Source organism: Lichenostomus cassidix, chromosome 2 (assembly GCF_008360975.1).
Source record: "Lichenostomus cassidix isolate B80296 chromosome 2, HeHo_3.0, whole genome shotgun sequence".
NCBI classification, from domain to species: domain Eukaryota; kingdom Metazoa; phylum Chordata; class Aves; order Passeriformes; family Meliphagidae; genus Lichenostomus; species Lichenostomus cassidix.
This window is the reverse complement of record NC_139482.1, coordinates 123,429,269-123,451,708: the sequence shown is the minus strand read 5'-3', so window position 1 is coordinate 123,451,708 and position 22,440 is coordinate 123,429,269. Positions and strand designations below refer to the sequence as shown.

The following is a 22,440-nucleotide window of genomic DNA, read 5'->3' as shown; positions in this document are numbered from 1 at the left end:
AACGTTAGGAGTTGCTCAGACTACAGAAATATCCTCAAGCAGATGGGTATCTGCCCCTAATGATTTCAACAAAAAAAACCAGCCAGACTGTGTTGAATCGGATGCAAGCTGAGCATAAAGATCTGAAAAAGACTTTGAAGAGCAAAGAGTCTGCAACATAAAAGAAAATTATGAACTGTGTATATATCTATCAAAAGGTTGATACCTGTAGGAGCACTGGAAGGCATGCAGGGTCACCAAGCAGGACATCAGAAAAAAAAATTCAATTGAATTGGTCATTGCAGGAGAATTTGGGCAGGTGTTGCGTTGGGTAACAAAGATGAGAAGGTGTCAGGCTGCTGAGGTGTCACAACAGAAATGCTGAAGAAAGCTGGAGAATTGAAAATGAATACAGAGGTGTGACCACGTGTTGTACAGAGCAAGGCCAAGGCTCTGAAGAGGCAGCACTGCTGACAGAAAACACACCACGAGTCTGGATGCCACAGCTGTGATTTGTGAATATGAGGACTGGATTTCATTTTAAAAACCCTTACATATTTGATGGAAATTAGGTGGTGATTTTGAATAGGCTGGCAGTAACAGTCCTGGGAGGCTGTAAGTTACCAGGTGGACAACTTTCCTCATTCCACTCCAGCACCCTCCTTTTGACTTCTGATGCTTCCTTCGCAGGTGGGTGAGCACAGCAGCCCTGCTGCTTTCAGTTCCTGTCACACTGCCTGCAAGCCCATAACTATCTCCACCATCTAAGTCCATCCTCCCCCAAAACTAGCTCATTCTTGGTAAGATATTCATCTTCAGTTTCGTTGTGCTTTGTGGAAGTGGAGAAAAATAATGTGAAAAATAGGTGCTTGGCCTTCTGGATATTTCATGAGAAGGCTCTATTATTTTTAAATAATTTATGACTTTGAAGCTACACACTTTCTCCCCAGGTTATATGTCTTGTATAACTGAACTGTATGATTTACCTTAAATTGCCTATCTGCCATGCATCGTGAATCTCCATACAGTGCTGCTTCTCCTCTCCTGTACAGCCTTCACCCGTGCATGAGAGATTTGCATAAAATGATTTCTTCATGTAAATGTGATCAGACTGCAGCTCCAGCATGTTGTTGTAATGGATGTACCAATCCCCTTGAATAGGGCTGGTGTCTATCTCGGTAATTGAATCTATTTGTTTGTTGCTATAGTTTTGGGAATTAGCAGGGAGCAAGATGCTTGTACTGACATGCTTTTGCTTCAGCCTTCATAGCTTTACCTTATCATGAGGGTTTTTTGATAAAAACAAGATGAGAGCATTGGGATGGGGGTGGGCAGTGCTGCAGCTCAGGCAGGGGCTAGGATGAGAGCTAGGGCATCCCTGGAGACACCATGGTTATCAGTCTTGTCCTGAGCCAGAAAGCTGCCACCCCTCCCTGTGGGGGCAACCTGCCAAGGGCCCGGACAGCCAGTGTAATTAAAATGGTGCATAAGCCAGAGAGATAAGGAGCTCTGCCGCTTTGGTTGGTGTCATTCAGGCTATGACATGGGGCCTCTGAAGTGCCAGGCTGTGTGAAGCCCCTGCCTGAGAACAGAGCAACCAAAGCATCTCACAGACTTTTCCTGCACTCCTCTGCTCCCCATGCATTTCTTTGGGTTTTTTACTCCTAATCACTGGTTTTGACTGACCCTTTTCATTCATGTTCTCATGGTCTTGTCTCCTTTGCCTCACTTTCCTTGCTCTGATTTCTCCTTCTGTTCTTCCAGCTCCTTTTGTACCAACCTTGTCCCAGCTTCTGTGCTCTTCCTCACACCTCCTCTCTCTCCTCTACCTAAAGCATGAAAAACTGAGATAATGAGGCACAGGCCAATTTCCCCAATTGCTTTGTATACGTATGCATATGTATGGCCTCAGCCACTGCCTTGTCTCTCATCCTTCTGTCCTTTCCTACAGCAGTCTCTGGAGGATGGGATTATCTTTTCGTGTGTATTTAGCAAATTTTTGCTGTGACAGTGTGAATAGCATTGAGTAATGGTATACGTATTTTGAAAACCTAGAGTTGTGTTGTAGTATTCATGTGGGCTAATAATGCCTGACAAATGACCATGTAGCCTAGCTTGTCATCACCATCAGTAAGATATTTTCCTGCATCCAGGCTGTCATTGCATAGTTTTATATTTTTGAAGTTGGAAGGAAAGATAAATTAAGTCTGTATGGCCTCTAATAATTATTTCATGCTTTTTATACTAATGTTAATCTGTTCTGAATAATGCTTTATGGGAATTATCTGCTGATTTAGGTAATGCAGATAGTATTTTGATCAGGTGTGTAGTAAATGCTGAAGTTGGAGGGTATTTTTTGAAGGCTTCTCCATCCTTCTATAATTACCAGATAGATAATAGGAACTTGCCAGATTCAACATGCTAATGATTGCCTTCCAGCTTTGAGAGAGACAGAAATTATATGCTAGCAGTGTCTGAACGAGATTCTGCTTTGGTAGTGTAATAAAACATACAATACTGTGCTCTCTTGCCATTGCGTAAACATCCATGAATATATCCTCGGTCTTTCAATACAGAAAATAATGAAGATGAAGCTAAATTTAGGTTACTTTAGGAGTACTCAAATGGCTATTGATGGCTTAGGAATGCTGGGTTATCAATAGCAGATGAACTGCTTTGTTGTTGTCTGACACTTTGTAGGGCTGTCTCATGAATCACGTTTAGATAAAAGGTAAATGCTCTTACTGTCCCATTTTGTTGTTTTAAATTGCTACCTTTTCAGCTTTGTCCACCGATTTCCTGAAGCAAGCTGTCTGTGCCTGAGACACAGGGTATTTTCTTAGTGGTGCCTTTTTTGAACTGGCTCTGGACTGTGCTGCCTGATTAAAGGCAAGTCTTCTAAGATCCCAGCATGTGATGATGATCTGCTGTGCTCTCTGTTCCACAGGCAGCTTAGTACTGCTCTGTGCTGGGCCTTTAGGAGGACAGGAAAGAAAACTGTGTGTGGATACTATTCTTAAATATATCACCTACCCTTCATGCCTTGCAGTTGGGTCTAGACTAATGGGAAAGAGAGCACTTTGGGCATTGTGCCACTAGCTGTTCTATTAGTTGCCTCTTGCTGTATCTCACTTTTAAAGGAATAATTTGCAGCCCACAAATCCCTCTGGGATGCCGAGACTTCTGTCCAGTATTTTGTTCTAAAATTCAGTCAGTATGGTGGGTTAATTCAGAAGAACATGGAGACCTTTAATCTTTCATATTTATTACCATTTCATTGGGACTGTGTAGGCAACGGAGCAGTCTGAGGTAGCAGACAACCTTTGGGCAAAGGGAAAAAATAACAAAAAGTGGTATAAGCTGCAGCAATAGTGTTTCTAAATCTGCAGGAAATCATCTAATCCCCAGTTAATATCAAACATGCCTAAAATTACAAGATCTTTTGAAGGTGGTGTCTTTGTTTCAGAAGTAAGATGTGCAGCCCCAAGTGGTATGAATTTACTGGGATATTGCCACAGGAAGGTTACTGGAGATACAAGACAGGAACCTCACCTGTTTGGTTCAAGAACTGTGAACCAGATCACATGATGGTGTGTGGGTGTCTTGCATGGGAGAGAGGAGTTTTATGTGTTTGTGCAGTTTGACAGACTTTAAGATAGCTAGTTCCCCAAGACTTAGTCCCGTTCGCAAGATTCTTTGATATCTGGCCGATTTGTCTAAAAATACCTTTTATTAAACACAGAACATAACAAACATACAAACATAGAACAGGTTGACACACTTAGACACCCAATGAATACATTATTGCAACACTGTAATAGCTAAAAATGCAGTTATGGGGGAAAACCTTGCTTGAACTATAAAAATACTTAAAAATGCAAGAAATGCTTGCTTGAACTATAATGCAAGTTAAGAGATGCTTGCTTGAGCTAGCTGAAATGCAAGTTAAGAAAGGTACCTATTAGTTAGCCGGAATAATACAATTTAGGAAACTCAATGATCTCACCAAATCCAGTTTTTGGAGCTGGGGATACATCAGCGTCCTCACCCAATCCCTCGGGAAGTAACCACAGGGCTGCGTCCAGACCTGGGGAGAGGCTTACTTCACGCTCCGATGTCCATGTAGAAAGCTTCTACTTTTCTGAGATTCCGTGAGCTTTTTATAGGATAAAAGTGTGTATTTGTAGTCACTGAAAATTTTCTCACATTCTCTCTGCATTCCACAGGGGAGTGTCTTTTCAGACTTTCAGTCGCCAGCACCAGGTAGCCCTTGATTGGGTTATCAACCTAATCTGAGCCATCCATTTCCTCGGACCGATCAGAGAGAGAGAGAAGGGGGAGGGGGGTGTCCTGCCACAGTGGGGTTGGCATGTACTCTGCAGGAAATGGGGGAAATTCTGGGAGAAAGCTTTTGTAAACTTACTCTGACTTATTCAGAAAAATACGTCAATTAGATACTGCTATTAATGGTGTGTTATACTGGTCAGTGTTAGGAGTAAGAGGCAAGGCTCTTTCAAGAAAGAAATAACTCTCACCATCCTTTTTCCTGGGCTCTACATGGCAGTTCCATGTATTAAAATGGACAAAGAAAATACAGCATAAGGGGGTGGTTGTGTGGTAATAATTAAGGGCACCCTTAGATTAGTGGCCCCATGAGTACCAGATCTGGGTATACAGTGTGTGTGACGCATCAGAGTGAGACCGAGGCAGGTGTCCCAGCACTTCTTGTCTCTCTCCATCCATTACATCATGGTTTCTTCAGAAATAGTGCCTGGATGTGGGGTTCCAAATGAGCCCCCTACACCCTTGCTTTGCTTGCCAGCCTCTGGAAATCTGGGAAGAGCTGTAGTGACCAGAGCACCTAAGTATTTCTGGCAAGTTTTGGGCATTTATTTACTTAGTTTCTTTCCTCCGGACATCACAAGCACCAAAAAGATCTGGCCACCTGTCTCATGCAATTTTCCAGACATGTCCCTGTCTTTTCTTGCAGAAGCTAAGGGTCATTTTTTTCCCCAGCCCTGTGGTTGTACTTGGGAAGCACTAGCTATGCTGGAGGCACTTTAAGGATGGGAAGTGTCAGTATCGTGCTGAGCTGTAGCTGGCTTCTCACAGCCTCCTGCTGTCACTGGTATGAAAGATCACAGGGCAGGCCAGTCTGGTTTTCCATGGACAGGAAGGGCCCTATGGACCCTGGCAGACCCTTGAGCCACTAGCATATCTGAAGAAGTCAGTTTGAACAAAATCTGTAGCTCATGTATATTGGCATCCTTAACACGGACAGGGTGTTACTGTTTCACATTTTGAAAGAACTATCCTGTAATATCTGTTCATTTTACTGCTCCACTGCTTTGTGCTATTGGTGCCAGCAGAGATGAGAAATGAGGTAAAGCAAAAACTATGTTCTAATCCAGTTGTCCCTAAAGTGTATATTGTACTGTGGCTGCATAGCCACACTCAGTCATGGCCCTGGCCCTGGAGAAAAATATGCTTTAGTGATACAAACTCTTCTGTCTAGTTCTGCCAAAAGATGATCTCTTCTGACCTTCTGCTTTTGACTTAGACCTCTTTCTTTCTAACTGTATGTTGCTTGTCTTCTAAGCCTTGTTCTTGCATGTTTTCCTCATACTTACAGCTCCCCTAAGTGTATTTATCTCTGCAGCCACTCTTCCCAGCTTAACAGTCTGTATATTTTCACTTTTTTTGTCCCAAAGGACTTGCCTTTGCCACCCCATTGTTACCAGGTGCCCATCCAGCCTTCCAGATCTGTGCTGCTGCCTCCTTAGTCTGTGTCCTCCTGTCTCTGCTGAGCCAGTGCCAGTCTCCCCTTGTCCCAGCTGCATGTTGGATGGGTATCAGCTCACTCTGTTCTCATCCAAATAACCCCTGATATCACTCTCCTTTTTCACCCATTTTTTTCTTCTTGGATATTGCATAGACTGACTGACTTTCACCATCTTTATTCCTCACTCTCTTGCCCTCTTTCATCTTGCTTTTCTTCCAGGCTCCCCAGCCAAATTTTTCTTGCCTATTGTTATCCGTCATCTTGCCCATACATCTTTCAATCCCAGTTTTCCCCCTTTTTCCTTGTTTTTCTCCAATTTCCTCACTCTTGTTCCTGTTCTCACAGAAGTATGCCTTTCTCATTTCAGAAGGCAGTAAAAAGCATCTCTCTGACATAAAGCTTTTTCCTGTGTCTTGTCAATTCCTGTCTTCAAAGAGTAGAGATACTTGAGCTTCTCAAAGAAAAAGGATGCCAAGACCTTTTAACTTGTGCAGAGAAAAGTGCTTTTCTTTGGCTTTATTTTCAGAAGCATATTTTAGTGGAGATACCCAAATGCTAGCCTCACCCTGTGTAGTTACCATCAGGAAATGCCAATTTGACTTTGAATGTCTTCAAAGTCCTTTTTCACAACACGTTGGCAAATACATAGTCTTGGAAAGATTTAATATGATGTTGCAAATTTTACAAGGCTCCCAATAGAGTCAGCTGCCCAAGGAGGGGTCAATGCATGAGCAGTGAGCTGCTGCCTGCCTTGCTGCATTGTAAGAGTTATTTGAGGAGTGAGAGCCCCACTTTGGAGTTGGGCATGGTTTGTGAGTACCTTGATGGTAGAACTGCATGTGTCTGTGTGTGAATCTCCTAATCATCCTTCCTCTAAGACTAGTTCTATATATGTAAATCAAAAAATAAGATACCTCACAAATTACAGCAGCGTGCATTGCCATAGACTTACTATTTTATAGAAGGGCCAGACTGCGATGCTGATATCTGGGAGAGGATTGGTGATATGACAGAAAATACACAGCTGTTGAAATAGATATTTGAATTTTTAATGGATAAACTTGGAGGGCAGTTCCGCCAGCCTTACATTGTTCAAAGTCTGTCTCTGTCTATCATGTGCTTTTTCACACTAGAGTGAAGACATGATCCCCAGGGAGCTAATAATAATTCTTTCATCCTGGTGAAAAGAGTGAAAGGAAAAATGAGCTACATAAGATTTGCCTGTGACATTTAAAGTCCAAATCGGAGTTTGTCTGAGTAATTTATCTTTGGGTGTTTGCAGGAGGGAGTGTAGGAGAATATGAATGAGGGTGTCTTAGTTATTATGTCTGAGCTTTCTGATAGCTGAAGAGAATTTTTGGTGGCTCCATGTGGCTGGAAGGTCCATCTGTGGGATCTCTTCTCCAGCAGATGGAAGATAACATTAGGAGGAGTTCTTTAATTATCAAAGCATGGGAATTACTCCAGTGCAGTATCACCCTGAGACACCACTTTCTTTCAGATTGACAGGTGATGTGTTTCTGGGATGTTACAGAGAGCTCATTTCCTCCTGCTGCACTGAACACGTGTACACCACATTTTCTCTGGCAGTATTAAACCATCCACAATCTGTATCTGTTGCTGGTGAGGAAAGAAATGAAAATATAACATATCCTTGTAGAGAACATAACAAGTACAAAGGGGCTGAAGGAAGAGAGTGTGTTTTTCAATTTGATTTCTTTCACAGTCTGCTTAGATTCTTCGTGTTCCTGTGAATTACTTTTTGAAACATGTAAAAGATGATTAGACTGACATAAATTGAAAACTTCCTGCATGGAGAGATTTCTTTCTCAAAGCATGTAGCAATTTTTATTTCCCACTGCTGTTGGCTTTCTGCTTGCACAGGTGTTTGTGCAACTTCACACTTCCCTCAAGACTTCTCTTTGCAACATGCAATGTGGCATGTGAACCCACCAACAGTCCTGAATCCAGACCTTCCTTTAACTTCTAGGAATAACATTTAGTGTATTCTTGTGAGTATCAGGAGTTAACTAAGGGAGGCACAGACAGCCTTCTGTGAATTGCCTACAGCTCGGGCTTGTGACTTCTGTGTGTCTCTCGGGAGGCAGCTCTGAGTGTCAGCCCTTGCTTGGAGGGAGGATGAGGAAGGACTGTGCACCCATGAGAGTTGTGGTTCAGCGGGGTGTCCTATAGTGCCTGGGGAAATGTGGGCTGGGGAAGACAGTGGCTGCCCTTTTCTGCACTGGAGAATGTTCTGGTCAATAGGAGGAGCATCCACCTGCTGCATGGCCCTTTTGGGAGATTGCTGTGTTTCCAGCAGGCAAGACTGGAGCACTGTGTTTATTCATCAGCCTCTGCTTGTTTCTCGGCTGCTTTTCCCCACCTTTGCACATCGCCGACTCATTTGAAATATATCTTTTCCACCAGCTGTTTGCTGGTGAAAAGGCTGGAAGGAATGTCCCATAAGGAGCAGCTGAGGACTTTGGGCTTGTCTGGTTTGGAGAAAAGGAGGCTGCGGGGCAACTTCACTGCTCTGTACAACTTCTGAGCAGGGGAAGTGCAGAAGGTGGTGTGATCTCTTCTACCTGGCTTTCAGTGATAGGATGCATGGGAAATGTTTCAAAGGTGTGTCAAGGGAGGATCAGATTGGACAATAGGAAGTATTTCTTTACAAACAGGGTAGTCAAACACTGAAACAGGCTTCTTTGAGAGGTGGTTGATGCCCCAGGCCTGTCAGTGCCTAGGAGACACTTGGACAATGCCCTTAACGTTTAGTCAGCCCTGAACTGGTCAGGCAGATGGACTAGGTGATCATTGTAGTTGACTTTCAATTGAAATATTCAGTTCTATTCTAGTATTTTATACTCTGGACACTGGCAATAGAATTCACCTGTGCTAATGATACACAGCAGACCATGAGGTTAACCAAAGCCATGCCTGAGAAAATATTTGCCTCATTCACCACTCCTTTGGCTCTGGAGGAGGTCATTTGAGCCCTTTCCTACATGTAAGAAATGCATTTCCTAACCTATCTATGCTTATCAATGCAGATGAGGGTAGACAGTTTGTGTCTAAGTCACACCTCCATCCAAATTCATAAAGATGTTTAGAGATCTTGTTGATAGAAAATAGCCAGGTAGGTTGTCTCACTGTCCATCCATGTGGATCACAGTGTATGAGCTTGCCCCTTTTACCACATAACCAGTGTAGCCTCCCTGGTGGCATTAATTTATGTTTGTACAAGCAGTCTGTGCTTTGTTCCTCAGAAAGCTGGGGCAGATCAGGAACAGTCAGGCTTTGGGCTAGATTTCTGAAGTGAGGTGGAGAACTATTTTCTGTGGAACCTCCCTGCATAATTCACAGGTACATCTTGATATTTGCCCACTTAGAACCTGTATCACTACTACTTGCTCAATCCTGTTTTTCAGGGTGAACTTCCTAATCTTAGTCTACCTCATATCTTCAGGAAATACAGTAATCCCACTGCTGTTTTTGCCTGTCTTTTAGTGTTCACCAGCACCAAACTATAGAGATGGGACACAGCAAACTGTTGAGGTTCTGAATATCCAACCTCATGATCCTATTACAAAGAAGTTAAGACAGCAGATGGGTTACTCTACAAGATATGTTCAAGATGAATGTGTTCATTACTTCCTAAATATTTTCCTCATTTTGTTTTAATATTCATGAAACTTTTCCTGAGTTAAGTAACTTCTGTAAACTTACTTTTCTATTAATACCCTAACGTGGTTGTGTGTAATTGGCATGTGATTAATGCATTTAATGGAGTTTCGATCTTGAATGTGATTCCTTTGGCATGCTTTTCTGGCTTTTTTCTGAGGCATTTCGCTCTTTTTTTTTGGCATAACATTAATTTTTGTTTCATAGTTGATAGCATTATTATTTTATCAAATAACCTCATAAGTTGGTACAGCAGGACTGCAGCAGCAGTCAAAGCACTGATGCTTTCTAATGGTGCACTTTACCTCTGCTCTATTATTGCTGCCCATTTCATTATTTGCAAGTTGATTACAGCTGCATTTCTCAGGGGCTATGAAATATTCAGCAGCCTGGACTAGCCTGGGGAGAATTGCAGTCTTTGCAGTCAAACACCTGCCCTCAAAGGCAAAGAAAAACCAAAAAGTTCTTGTTTAAAAGTGATGGGGAAATTCCTTCTTTTCTTTGGCTTTCCCACAGCACTGACTATAGGTAGACACTAATTAAAAATTGCCACTTTACTTATGCTTGCTGTTGGATGGGGGGAGGAATAAGAATAAATGTATAACTATAGCATTTCTGCCATATTTTCCTGGCCACAGCAGAGAAGGAAAAAAACGCGCTGGTATAATTGGTTGCCTGTGTGTCAGTGTGAGGTTGTTGACGTTCAGGGTGGGGTTGGGAAAAAACATCTCTATTAAGAGCAAAAATGAACACTACTAGCTGTCTTCTCACACTGTGCCTCTCTGGGGGACTTGCCAGCAATGATTGACTGAAATGTGTAATATTTCACCACGTAGGAAACAGATAAGATTTTTATAAACAGGATACTTCATCATTAAAGTAAAGAAACAATTGCTTTGACCTTGTCACTGAATGAGTAAGGCCAGCATTGTGATAATTGAGAATGTAGCTAAGCAACAGTTCTCCAGGAGCATGCACTGCTTTATTTTTAGTAGAGTACACCAGTAAGGTGGGGGGGACGCACACATGGGTATGAATGAGCAAAACAATTGGTTAATGATAACAAAAGAAAAAATAATTATTTGTGCACAAAGTCTGGGTTGTACTATATGCTTATACCAATTTTAATTTGGCTTCACATCAAAAGAAAGTAATTGAATCAGTGTATCCTTCTGCGGTCTGAACAGGCAGATAGCCTGACAGTATCTCTGATTTCTTAAGCTGCTTTAGTAACTTGAGTCTCTTCTGAAAATTAATGGTGCAGAAGAAATGGCATATTCCTTCAGAAATAGTCTATTTTATATCTCTTTCTGCTTACTTAGATGGTAATTATGTTTCCTAATCTTACAGGTTAGTATTGCAGAGCCTAATTTATTTATTGCTCTGACTTTGGCTTAAACCACTGTTAAATACCCTGGTGAACTAGACCCCTACAAAGTTAAGGGTGTAAGACCCTTTAAATCTGAAATAAACATCCAGGGAATGGAAGGTACTTTCTTCTACTTAAGTTAATTTACAAACCAAGTTAGTTAATTTTTCACGTAGGCAACGGGGAAAAAACAAAGTCCGAAGTTAGTAATTTTTATTGTGTAGGCATTGCAGGACAAATTGCCACCATATGACTCCTCTGTTATCCAGTAAATAAAAGAATGTGTTACAAGGCTGGTGCCAAGGGAAAATTTGCCACCTCTTTACCCCTCTCTGTTTCTGGTAAATCTCTCATCACTGACCTGGATGCTCTTCCTTTAGGTATTAAACCAATACAATTTCTAAGTAACAGAGAGTTTTTACTTATCAAACCCAATCAGTGACAGAAATTTCCCTGAAGATACTGTGAATGCATGAGTATAAACTACCCTAACTTTACATGTAGGAGCCTTTAATTCTGATTTGGTCTATGAAATCTGTATTATTGGCAATATTGCATAGATGAGAGAATAAAAATGTCCTAATTCTCAGCCTAACTTCTTTATAAGCTCTTTAAAAGCCAGAAGGTAGTCTACAGATAAAAATAATGAAAAGGAATTTAAAGGTTGTATTAGTTACTCTTGGGTATCTTAAATATAGGAAGAAAACATTTTCCTAAGGTGCTTTCCTCTGGATATGATTTTAAATTTGATGAACCCAAGAATATCACGTATATTGTCATATTCTTAAAGTGTGGCATAATTGAATTTGGACTTGTGGATTTATTTTTTTTTTTTAATTTTTAAAATTTTTTTTTCTGCCTAGGAGGAAACGTCTGTCAATACTGTATCTCATTGAACATCAAGCCCTACAGAGACTACAAGGTAATTGTTTAGGCAGCTGCTTTCTGTTTCCTGTGGTGGTCAGCTTGACTTTAACTCAGTTTTCTGAAGACCACCATAATTTATGAGGATGCCAGTGCTAGGCAATTAAACTGGGTAGCAGCAATGTTAAAAGCAGCTTTTATAGAAACTGTTTCTTACAGCTTCATGATCCAGGATGAGCTGTGTGTGATTGCCAGTGTGTGTGTGTATCAAATAACAGTGGGATAAATTTTGAGAATGCACTTCTTGTCTTTGTGTCTTAAGAAGCAGTAGTAACAGTTCCAACTGAAAGGTAAAATCTGCTGAATATGGGTTTGTAGGTGATCATTCAAAAAGTTGTTCTTTGCCCCTAGCATTCCAGTCTTCTATCTGGTTTTCTTCCTGGAACTGTGTGAGAGGCATCTCATGTCCTGCAGTGCTGACACAGGTTTTCCTGCCCCGGGAAGGTAGCTTTGGTCACTGTAAATGTTTTAATGTTTTGGTCAAGCAAAGTGATGACCACCTCATCGGAAATCACTGTCCTAGCTCGCTTTGCTGAGTTGATAAAAGCTGTTTCTGCTGTTGCAGTTGTGGTAGATGCTGCAGATCTATACATCAATTTGCTTGTCTCAAAGCCTGTTTGAAAGCACAGCTAATGAGGTCACCATGGGTTTGTACAGCAACTAAACAAAACAGACTGCTGCATGAAATATTTCATGTTTAAGTTACAAAGCTCTTCCATTGCCCTGGGTGCAGAAAGGAGTATTGTGCTTAGGAAGTTGGTGTGGGCATGCAGTCTGCAGAGCAGAGCTGGTACCTCTACAACATCCAGCCTTCAGTAGGCAGGCTGGTGCTGCTTACATTCATTTACTGGAGGTCTGGTGAGGTTTGAGCATCACCAAATTTATGCTGGGTTGCCACTTTAGTGACGTCTCCCACCACCTGGCAGAAGGTAATTTTGAAACATGGAAGTTAATTTTAATTCCAAGTGTCCCAGCCCTTGCTGGGACAATAAAAACTGGCTGTTACCAGTAAGTGATGATACGGTACCAGACTGGACTTGACTTGGTTGTATTCAATGCACACAATTTCCCTGAGAAATACTGGGAAGATTTCAATTTACTTTCTTAGCGCAGTAAGAGCCTTGAAACTTTACAAGGAATCAGTGCTTTGTTACTGCATATTGGTAGTATTGCAGACAAAATCTTTCAGGGCAACCCCACAGTGCTAACTGACGTGCTGCATGTTCCTAGCTTTTCTTAAAGGAAAGTTGGATTGTTCAGACAAGCTTAACTTTTTTAACCCTAGTCAGGTTTAACTTTTCCTTTGCAAAATGGAGTGTACTTCTCTGGTGACATACTTGGTTATCACAGCTTGTCTGACCAGGTACCTCCTAAGATACAGTGACTGGTTGTATGAGTTTGTGTGAATACTCTGAGTCCCTCTCTGTCTCTTTCTGTTACCTCTGTATCGGACAGAGATGCTTCAGTCCCAGATTTTGAGCTCATGGGAGAGGCATAAATAAATACAACATGCATATGGTTCATAGAACCATTACTTCTTTGGAATAGCTGTCTTTAAAATGAATATAGAAATCCATGAGCTTGTACAGACACCTTAGAGATAAAATTAGTGTAAAATCAATTTATTACCACTCGTGCTTCTGGTGTCTTACCTTGTGGAGGCTAGACATCTGTGATAGTTGCCTTTAAATCTGTCAAAGATGAAGCGTTTTACTTCTGAACTCTCATTTTCTGTGAAAGATACTCAGATCAGGAAATGAAACACATCTCAAAGCTGAGGGTTTTCTCTCTCTCTTCTCTGTTGAGTAGCTCATCATTTTGGAAATTCTGTTTGCAATAAAAATGTGTTGATGACTCTGAAGCGTGTCTGATGGACCTTCATAATCTGAACTCTTTCACAGGAAATCAGAACTTGTGAACAGATATTATCATGCCACATAATCCTCCATCAGCATTAGACAGCAATACAGTGCCATCTGAGGGCAACTGCAGGTCCAGAGCATTATCATTTCAGTTAAAAACGGTGAACCTTAGAGCTGGGGGGAAAAAAAAAAGTTCTGTTTGGGGTCTAGGGTCAGATGGAGGTGGAGAAGGCAAGTGTGACAGGTGATAAAGGAGGTTGGTGAACTGAGGACTTTGTTCAGCCAGTCAGGAGCCACATCTCCAGGCACTGCATGCACAGATGGGTCTGGTGGTTCACAGAGAGGTTCCTCCCTGAGGTTCCTGTGGCTTTCAAAGGCAACATCAAGCCAATGTCACTTTTAGGAAGCATAATTACTCATTTAAATAGCATCAAAAGGATAAGAAAGAGTGGTCATGAGTCAAGTGTCCAAGGTCAAGTGGTCCTGTCTCCTGGGGGCTGGCAGAAATATGTGTTGTGAAGTGATTTTCTTAGAAACAGAGGAATGGCTTCTAACACAGATTCCCTGTGGTCGGTGGGGTGAGGGCCATGTGAGGGGTGAAGAGCAGGGTGGGGGTCTCTTGGGTGGGTCTCTATAGCAGGACAGAGGTGTTTGCAGGCCATCTGCTGTAACTGACATCTCACAAAGAACATGCAGGACTGGTTTGTTTCACGTGTGGTGTCCATGGAACAGCATCACACTGGTCTGCCCATGTTCCCAATGTCTGCTCTGGGTTGACTGGCCTGGCGTTGGCGTAGCAGAGGCACAGGGCCAGTGGCTGAAGGAAAATGTGTGATCCAAGTGCCAGCTGCAGAGGGCTTGCTGTCATCGGAGTGCTCATCAAGGTGGAGGGAGTGCTGCCAGGGACCTCGCCATGCCCCTTGCTGGAAAGGCAGCGAAAAGGGATGAAGGGGCACTTCACAGAGTGACATTGGTGCACAGGACACATGGTTTGGTGCTTTCAGTTGATAGCTTGCCTGGGTTGGAAATCACTGTTCTGCTTCCAGTTTTCTTTTCTGGCTGTTTTGAACCAAGCACCGGAGGATTGGGGTTTCTAAGCATTCAGAATAAGTAGAAATCCATACAAGCTTCAGCCTGAGGCTTCTCCTTTTTGCCTGTGTGGGTTTTGAGGAGTGGGTGTGGGGGGTTTTTTGTTAATTGGCTTTTTTTAGGTTGAGTTTGTTGGGGGGCCTTTTTTTGTTCCTTTTTCATTTGTTCTGAGAAGTCCCCTCTTCTTATCATTTCACTTTCTCTGAGTTGGCAAAAGCATTTTCTGTCAGCATTGATGTTAATGGGCTCCACCATGGTGGCTGGTGTGAGCCTGAAGATACCTTGTGCCTCCACCACAGTCAGTAGTAGCTTCTGCACGTCTGCAGGTTTCTTTGCTGGAGATGTCAGGTTTTCCCTCTGCTTTCCCAGGTCGCCCTTCCAGATGGCCAGCTCTCCTGCAGGAGTGAGCACCCCCAGGCAAGGGCGCTCAGCTGCAGCTCCTTAGTCTGAAAGGATCATAAATACATGAAGTTGGTGCTTTTCATTATACTGAATGTAACAGGAGGAGCTGCCTTGTCAGCAAGCTCCCAAGGGGAGGATCTGCACTGAAAGGTCTGCATAACAGCAGGGGGGTGAAAAAACACCCTTTGAGAGCAGTGTCCCTGACCTGAATGTTGGTGACTTGGAGTCAGGGATCTCAGAGGTCATCCATGGGTCTGACTGCAGCTTGCTAGTTTGTCTTTGCCTCTTTTTTTTTTCTGTTTGCCTGTCCATGCTGCTGAACCTGGGGTGCCTGTGGCTTTCATGAGGGCTCCTAGGAGCACTGGCAGCTTGCCCCTTGTCCCAAAACAACCTGTCCATCTCCTCACCATTTTCCAGCATGAGGTCTATGTTTTCAGGAACATGGTGGGAAGGCAGCATTTTTGAGGAGGTGAGGATGGGTGAGACTTCAGCCCTGCTGGCCATCAGTGCAGGGAGGGGAGATAATGTGCTGTCAGCAGCGGCTGAGTGCTGCTGCCTGGCACAGCCACAGATTTCCTGGTGCTGAAGGACACATAGAAGAAGGAAGGAGGTGTAGGAGTCAATCCTGTGCAAGTCCATCTTCAATAAGCTGTGGGAGAGCAAGTGAGCAGCAGTTCCTACAATGCTGCTGCTGCATGGTACAGTTAACACAGCCAGCCCTTCTCAGGCATAACGCAGAGGAATTTAGGAAGTGTCTTGTGACAGGAGTTAGGCCTGTTGATTCGGATGGGTCCTGTAGAAGTGAAGTGATTTGAACATTCTTGCGATGGGTTTGCATCTGTCTGTGGTGGGGACTGAACCAGGAACCGCGCCGACTGCAAAAATAGGCTTACGTTGCAGGAATGGCCAAGATGATTACAGAGCTGCATGAATGATTAATTTACCCTGCTTTTGTTTCACTTTTGATCCTGGGTCCTTTGGAAAAAAAAAAAAGGCGATTTTGGAAGATGTTTTTAAAATAACAAACAAGTCAGTTGTAATAACAGCTTTACTATGCAGATATGCACCAGCACTACCCCAAGAGGAACAGAATAAAAAAATCACTTGCTACCATTTCTCTGTAGCATGAATATTTGAAATTTGTAGACAATAATCACCAAATACTTTGCAATCAGAACATTTATCCACATTTTAGGAGAATAATATTTATCTTCAAATAGGATACACGGTGATGTATTGGTAGTGCTTTCTTAATAACCCTCTTTCAAGCTCAGTGCAGAAAGAATTTGTTTGTTATTAAAATTACTCCACATATTTGAGACAGACTTCAGCTGAACAACTGCCTAATATGTGCTAGACACATATTGATTTTTTTGTCTGAGCCCAACGTTTCCCCTGGGCATCATATTATTTATTCATAAAGCAGAAATGATGTCTGACAGGCAGTTAGAGGGGTGTAGAGCTATAGTCCAGAAACAATGTGAAAAGCTTTGCAAGGACCCCAAGAAATCAATGTGCTGATGCTAAAGAGCAGCCTTTTAATTCTGAGCACACATTCTTGCAATCATTCAGTGTGGAACAGGACATTTAAATAACAAATAGTTACTATTAAAACTGCAGGCCTAAATTTTCATTCATCTTTATTCCAATTATCCAAGCCAAGGTGGAAGTAGGCACTAAAAGTAGCTAGCCAAGCCAAGAGACCTCTTAGCCATAACACAGGCTTGCTGCTCTGATTTGCACATTTGTATGTAGATTTCTGTTGCAAGTAGGATATTTCTATCAATGAAGATTTAGAATCCTGACATTGTTCAGAGAGCCAAGACATTCCTAAAATGTGCATGATTCATCACCACTTACTCTAATTGAGTGTTAGACTGATGTCTGTACAGCAGAGTAAAATAATAAATAACTGGTATTTTTAGAATGTGAGTTGAAATATTTTGATAAATTAGTCATTGTGATAGACCTGTTTGGGGAAAAAAAAAACCAGGCCAAATGAGATTTGTTCTGCTTTTGTTCATTCAAAACTAGATCACCGCATACTATAAAGCAGTATTTGCTGGTGGAAGATATATTTTATTTCCAATAATGTTTTTTCGACTAAAAAAAAATTCAAGCTAACAGGTTATCTTAGGAAATTTTTAATCTGACCTTATACCTCTCTCAACAACATAAATAACTATTAAGGTATTATATTTGAAATGAGATGAATATCCAAACATCTGGTCCAATCAGGCCACTATGGAGTTTGTTTCTTGTTCTTTAAAACACAGATAATGCAGGCAAAAAATAGCATGTCATCATGTAATTAAATATTTCGTCTTGATGTATAAGCACAAGGGAGCTGAACTAAATTTGTTCTGGCATTTCTTGACTTTCTAGGACTTGACTTTGAACCTGAATCTTCTTTGATATATATTGGATTGGGAATTTCAACATTTGCTTTGCATATTTTGAGGGGGGAGGGGAAATGTAAGAAAATAATTCATTTCTACTCTATAGACATGAAAATTACTGTCTTTCTCTTGGTTAATAAGAAGGTTGTGTTACTTACAGTGAAACCAAGACACACATTAACCTTGTGAAGCTAAGAAGTTCATGTGTATTCCTTAAATTGGTGTGTGGAACACCTTATATTTGTTTTCCCCAGGGAATGCTTTAACCTCTTCAATCATGAACCTTCACAATAAATGCAATTTTAAATCACATAGATGGGACAGCATAATCTGTGTCCATCCAGAACAAGTAAGAGTGATGCACACATTTGTGTTCTTTCCCCTGGAAATGGTATGTTTTTGAAAAGAAGGGAAAAGTGGTGTCTTCTAGGAAATCAAATGTATGAACTTTCACACAGAGTGTTCTGACATACGATGGCATTGGGAAAGCACTGTAGTGTTTTACTATGCCTGTCTTTGATGGATTTGAAAACCTGATTTCAGTTGACTCAATCTGCAGAAAGTGTGGCAAACCCAACTTTGTTTTTCTGGGCTGTTGTACACAGTGCAATGGGCACAGTTTTGCTATTTGATGAGAACATGAAGTCATAAGACTACCTAATTTCCCAAAAATGGATGCATTTTCATTTGCTCTTTCCAGTACTTTTGAGTGCTGCTGATAACTTGCAAGAGTTGCTGTGTATTTACTGGTAGGTTTAAAATAACGAATTTGCAGCATAGCATTACAAGTGACAGTGCTATGTAGTGACTTTCAATTGTCGCTTTTCCAAATTGTTAAACTACAGCTGTAATAATAATTCTTTTAATCTATTTGGATAGCTGGTAGCCAATCAGTTAATGAGGTTTGTTCTTCAAAAGCTCTACTGAATTTCCCTGCTGCTCTCAACTCTTTTCTTAATTTAGTTCTGTCCTTACTGCTGTCAGGAACATAACTCTTGGCTTCTGACAGCTGAAGAGTACCCACCCCAGATAAAGCACTAAAACATGAATACATGCATTTTCTGCTTCACTCGTCTGGAGTGCTCTTCAGGACACTCAGGCAGAGGATGTCTGCACCAGAGATGTTTGCCCAAGGTCCAGCTCTAGTCAGCAGAGGGAAGTGGCTGCTCTTAGGACATGGTTCATTTAACATTTTTTGCAGGCTTATTGTATTGTATGGTGAGTTGTGTCTTGTAAAACCTTACAGGATGCTGTAGTCTGAGCGTAATGACCCAGCTGTGGGGTAAAGTTCAGTGTCAGGCTGACCCACACATGTTGAGATCCTCTCTGAGCAGCTGAGTCTTTGTGTGAGCTCAGCATCTCCCTTGGAGTCAGCGGGGATGTCATCCCTGGAGCCAGAGGAGCCTGGAAAGCCCTGCCACTCTCCCTGAGCCAGGCTCTGCATGGTGAAACCACTCACAATGGATGAAAGACTGGGCATGACATGACACAGTATTCATCAGGATACTGGGACTCCAACTGGTGTGCTTTTCCAGTGTACAGTGATTTGTGACAGCGGCACATAGCTAGCTAGTGTGTTACCTCCTGGCTTGCCTTCGGGTGTTGATTCTTACTAGCTTTTAGAGGACACAGTGAAAAGCACTGAACACTAAGCAAAATAATCAAAGGCAGGCCATATTTTTAGCAGGCATTTTGTTGTTAAGGTTTGCATGAATACAGTGCAGCACAGCAAAAAGGATTTTCTTACTTTGTGAAAAAGGATTTTCACAACTTTGTCATGTTGTTGCGTTCCTAAAATTGCTTTCTTATGATGCTTTGCTGGAACCTTTGCTGAAAGGTGGTTAATTTGTAAACCGCTGTTAAAAAGGTCTTGTATGGGAAGATGTCTGTTGCCATTTTCTAGTTTTTACCTTTTTGTTTCAATAATTTGCCTAATATGGCAATAATTTACCTAATGTCAACATATCTTCGGTAAAACACCTAGCCTTACCAAACAAACAGGTATTTTCAGAGGCTTAGTAAGGATGGCAAATATTAGCCCATATCACAGTCACTTGGATAAAAGGCTGTACTGCTGTTGAGATGTCATCTGCTGAGAGGCAAATGTATTTTAGGACCAAGGTTTGCTACTGAGCTCAAATGGGCCCCTTAGCCACTGCTCTTTCAACTTGGTAAATGGCTGAGCTAAGGAGGTGAGAGAAAAAAATACTGCCTTAAGTATTTTGTAGCAGAATTAGATAGTGAGTACATTTGTAAATTAGTTTATAAAAGACAAAATTATTAATGGAACACTGAAGTTTGCAACTGTTGTGTACAGATATTTTAGGAGTCATTAGAAGACAGCAACTCCTTAAAACAACCAGCATAGTTAATGATGTCATGATCTTAAAAAATGAGTCATGAAAGTTGTTGAATAAGGTGTGCTGCTTCCTCCAGAGATGTCTATGACTGAGACATGTTTAGGAGCCAGCCCTAGGGATGCCTGTGGCCATGAAGCAATGCCACCCCTCAGTCCACTGTCAAGCATGGTTCACTAATAGCTTGTGTAACTTTACCCTTGTTCAAACCTGCTGTTAAAAGAAATTTGTTTTCTTGTGAGCATTTCTTTAATGTTCCTGTATTTCTCTCGTAATAATGGTAGAAAGAAGCAGTCTGATTTCATATCCAAAGCCCTTCTGGCCCACACAGCCCTCCACTTCATTTGCAATGCCAGCTTTGGCACGGACCTGCTGTGTATTCAAAACAGCATCTGCAGGCTTTATTCATTGCTACGCTGAAGTTAAGGATGAGCTGTGGGCAGACATCAACACACTTAACCTCATTTTCTCCTTTTAAATCCCTTCTTAAAGTCTCCTCTGCCATAATCCCCGAGAGAAAAAAAAAAAAAAAAAGTAGGTTAGTGATGTGTTACAGCCACTGCCTCTTGTATTGATTGATGTGGTCTCTTTGTTTCCTCCTACTTTCTTTTCAACAGTCCATATCCACTTACTGGACTTTTTAAATGATGTTTAAATGTGGTTTTCCATGCAAGAATCATCTCTTTTGTTCTCACTGAGCAGAGCCTATAGTGTGCTTCTGCCCTGCCTGGGACTGCTAGGTGAGGTCCCCAGCACAAAAAGAACATGGAGCTGTTGGAGTGAGTCCAGAGGAGGGCCACCAAGTTGATTAGGGAGATGAAATACCTTTCCTAGGAGGAGAAGCTGAGAAAATTGGGTTTGTTTGGCCTGGAAAAGAGAAGGCTTTGGGGTGACTTAATTGTGGCCTTCCAGTACCTTAAGAGAGATTGCAAAACAGATGGAGAGGGATTTTTTACAAGAGCTTGTAGTGGTAGGAAAAGGAAGAGAGTAGGTTTAGATTAGATACTAGGAAAAAATTTTTTTGTTCAGGAGATGAGGCACTGGAACAGGCTGCCCAGAGAAGTTGTGGATGCCCCATCCCTGGATGTGTCCAAGGCCGTGTTGGATGCAGCTCTGAGCAGCCTGGTGTAGTGAAAGGTGTCCCTGCCTGTGGCAGAGGGTTGGAACTAGATCATCTTTAAGATCCCTTCCAACCCAGGCCCTTCTACTGATGCCTTGATGGGCTTACCTAAAACAGAGGGTAGACAGAATTAAGAGAATAAAAAGCAGTTACATTTATTGAAGGGCCTTCAAGGTGCATTTAGGGCAGACAAAACCCACCCACAGGGCTACACCCAAAATGGATGCTGGGTCATGAGTTTTTCATACTTTATAAGTTCTGTCCATTTGCAAATTGAGCATTAATCCTCCAGTTACAGCTTCAGGTAATGATGTCGATTTCTCCAATTTTGCTCCCCTAATTCACTGTTGTTTACGTATCTTGGGGCCTGAGACAGTAAGGTGTCCTTGAGGTTCGAGCTTAGAGAGGAATTGTTTTGTCTAAAAATGCTGGTAACAGGAGCTTATACATGAAAAATATGGAAGCTAGAATCCTAAAATATCACTATCATTCTTTGATTCCATGTTACCATAACATAGTGAAGAGAAAGTAACTGTGATGGCTCAGTGCTTCACAACTGTCAAGATTTTTTTACAGCACCATGTGAGGAAAACAAATGTTATCATATGGTATACGTGAAAAATGATGGCATATGTCCTTAATAAGGAATGCTTTTTAAATGTTTCTAATAATTATGAAATATCTAACCTGCAATATAGCTATCTCTTTCTTTTAAGAAAAGAAGGATTTGTGGCATTCCTTAGTATTTCAGATCTCTTGGAGCTTCCATTTGCAGGTGCATGTTCAGCACTGCTGCACATCAGGAACTCGGGACATGGAGGTTTGAGTATGGATGGGACATTAGCTCGGTGTTTTCCCAGGCATCTGTAGGAGCTCTTTGCCAGAACCTGTGTCACCAGTTTAATCCTAACACTTTCTCAGGTCTCCTGTGGTGCTGACTTTATGCCTTCCAGATTATAAGGCATCAGAAAGAAGGGAACACAATCCTATGGGCTGGAAACACTCAGAGAATTAGTAATAGAAGAGCCTTCACCTGCACCACTGTGGTCTACCACTGTGTAGACCACCAGCTTTGACATGAGGGCATGGTGTGTGCCTGGGCATCAGGAGCTGTGCTTTCAGGGCAGCGTGGCTTTTGCCACATCCAGGCACATGTGTGTGGGGCAAAGTCATGGGCTCTGTGTGCTGCCATGGCACTGGGCTGAGGCAGGGCGGCTGCTCTGCTTGGGAGAGCATCAGCCTGGGCAGATTTGGGTGGTTTTGCACTGGGCTCATGAAAGCTTCCTCCTCACCTGCAACATTTATGGAGGATTTTACACCAGTGCTATTGAAATATAAATAGAAATACACATGCACATGATTTTTTTTTTTTTACATAAAATACCTTAGAGCTGTTACTACTCAGTAGTTTTATTAAAATTTAGTTAAATTTTAGTATTTTTTTTAACTTCAGTAAGGGTTATGTTAATTTAAATG

At 41.9% G+C, this 22,440-nt stretch overlaps 1 protein-coding gene across 5 annotated transcripts in view; it reads left to right on the top strand.

Annotated features, from left to right (window-relative positions):
* The window catches only part of PAG1 (phosphoprotein membrane anchor with glycosphingolipid microdomains 1), a 112,305-nt gene that overhangs the window by 13,944 nt on the left and 75,921 nt on the right, over positions 1–22,440 (top strand). For 2 of the 5 annotated variants that reach the window (XM_085053100.1, XM_085053094.1), the window contains exon 2: positions 11,675–11,733. The gene's annotated coding sequence lies outside the window, so the exon portion shown is untranslated. Of the gene's footprint in view, positions 1–669; positions 780–3,473; positions 3,570–11,674; positions 11,734–22,440 lie in introns of those variants that run through there. The other 3 variants (XM_085053095.1, XM_085053096.1, XM_085053098.1) reach the window with 3 other exon arrangements.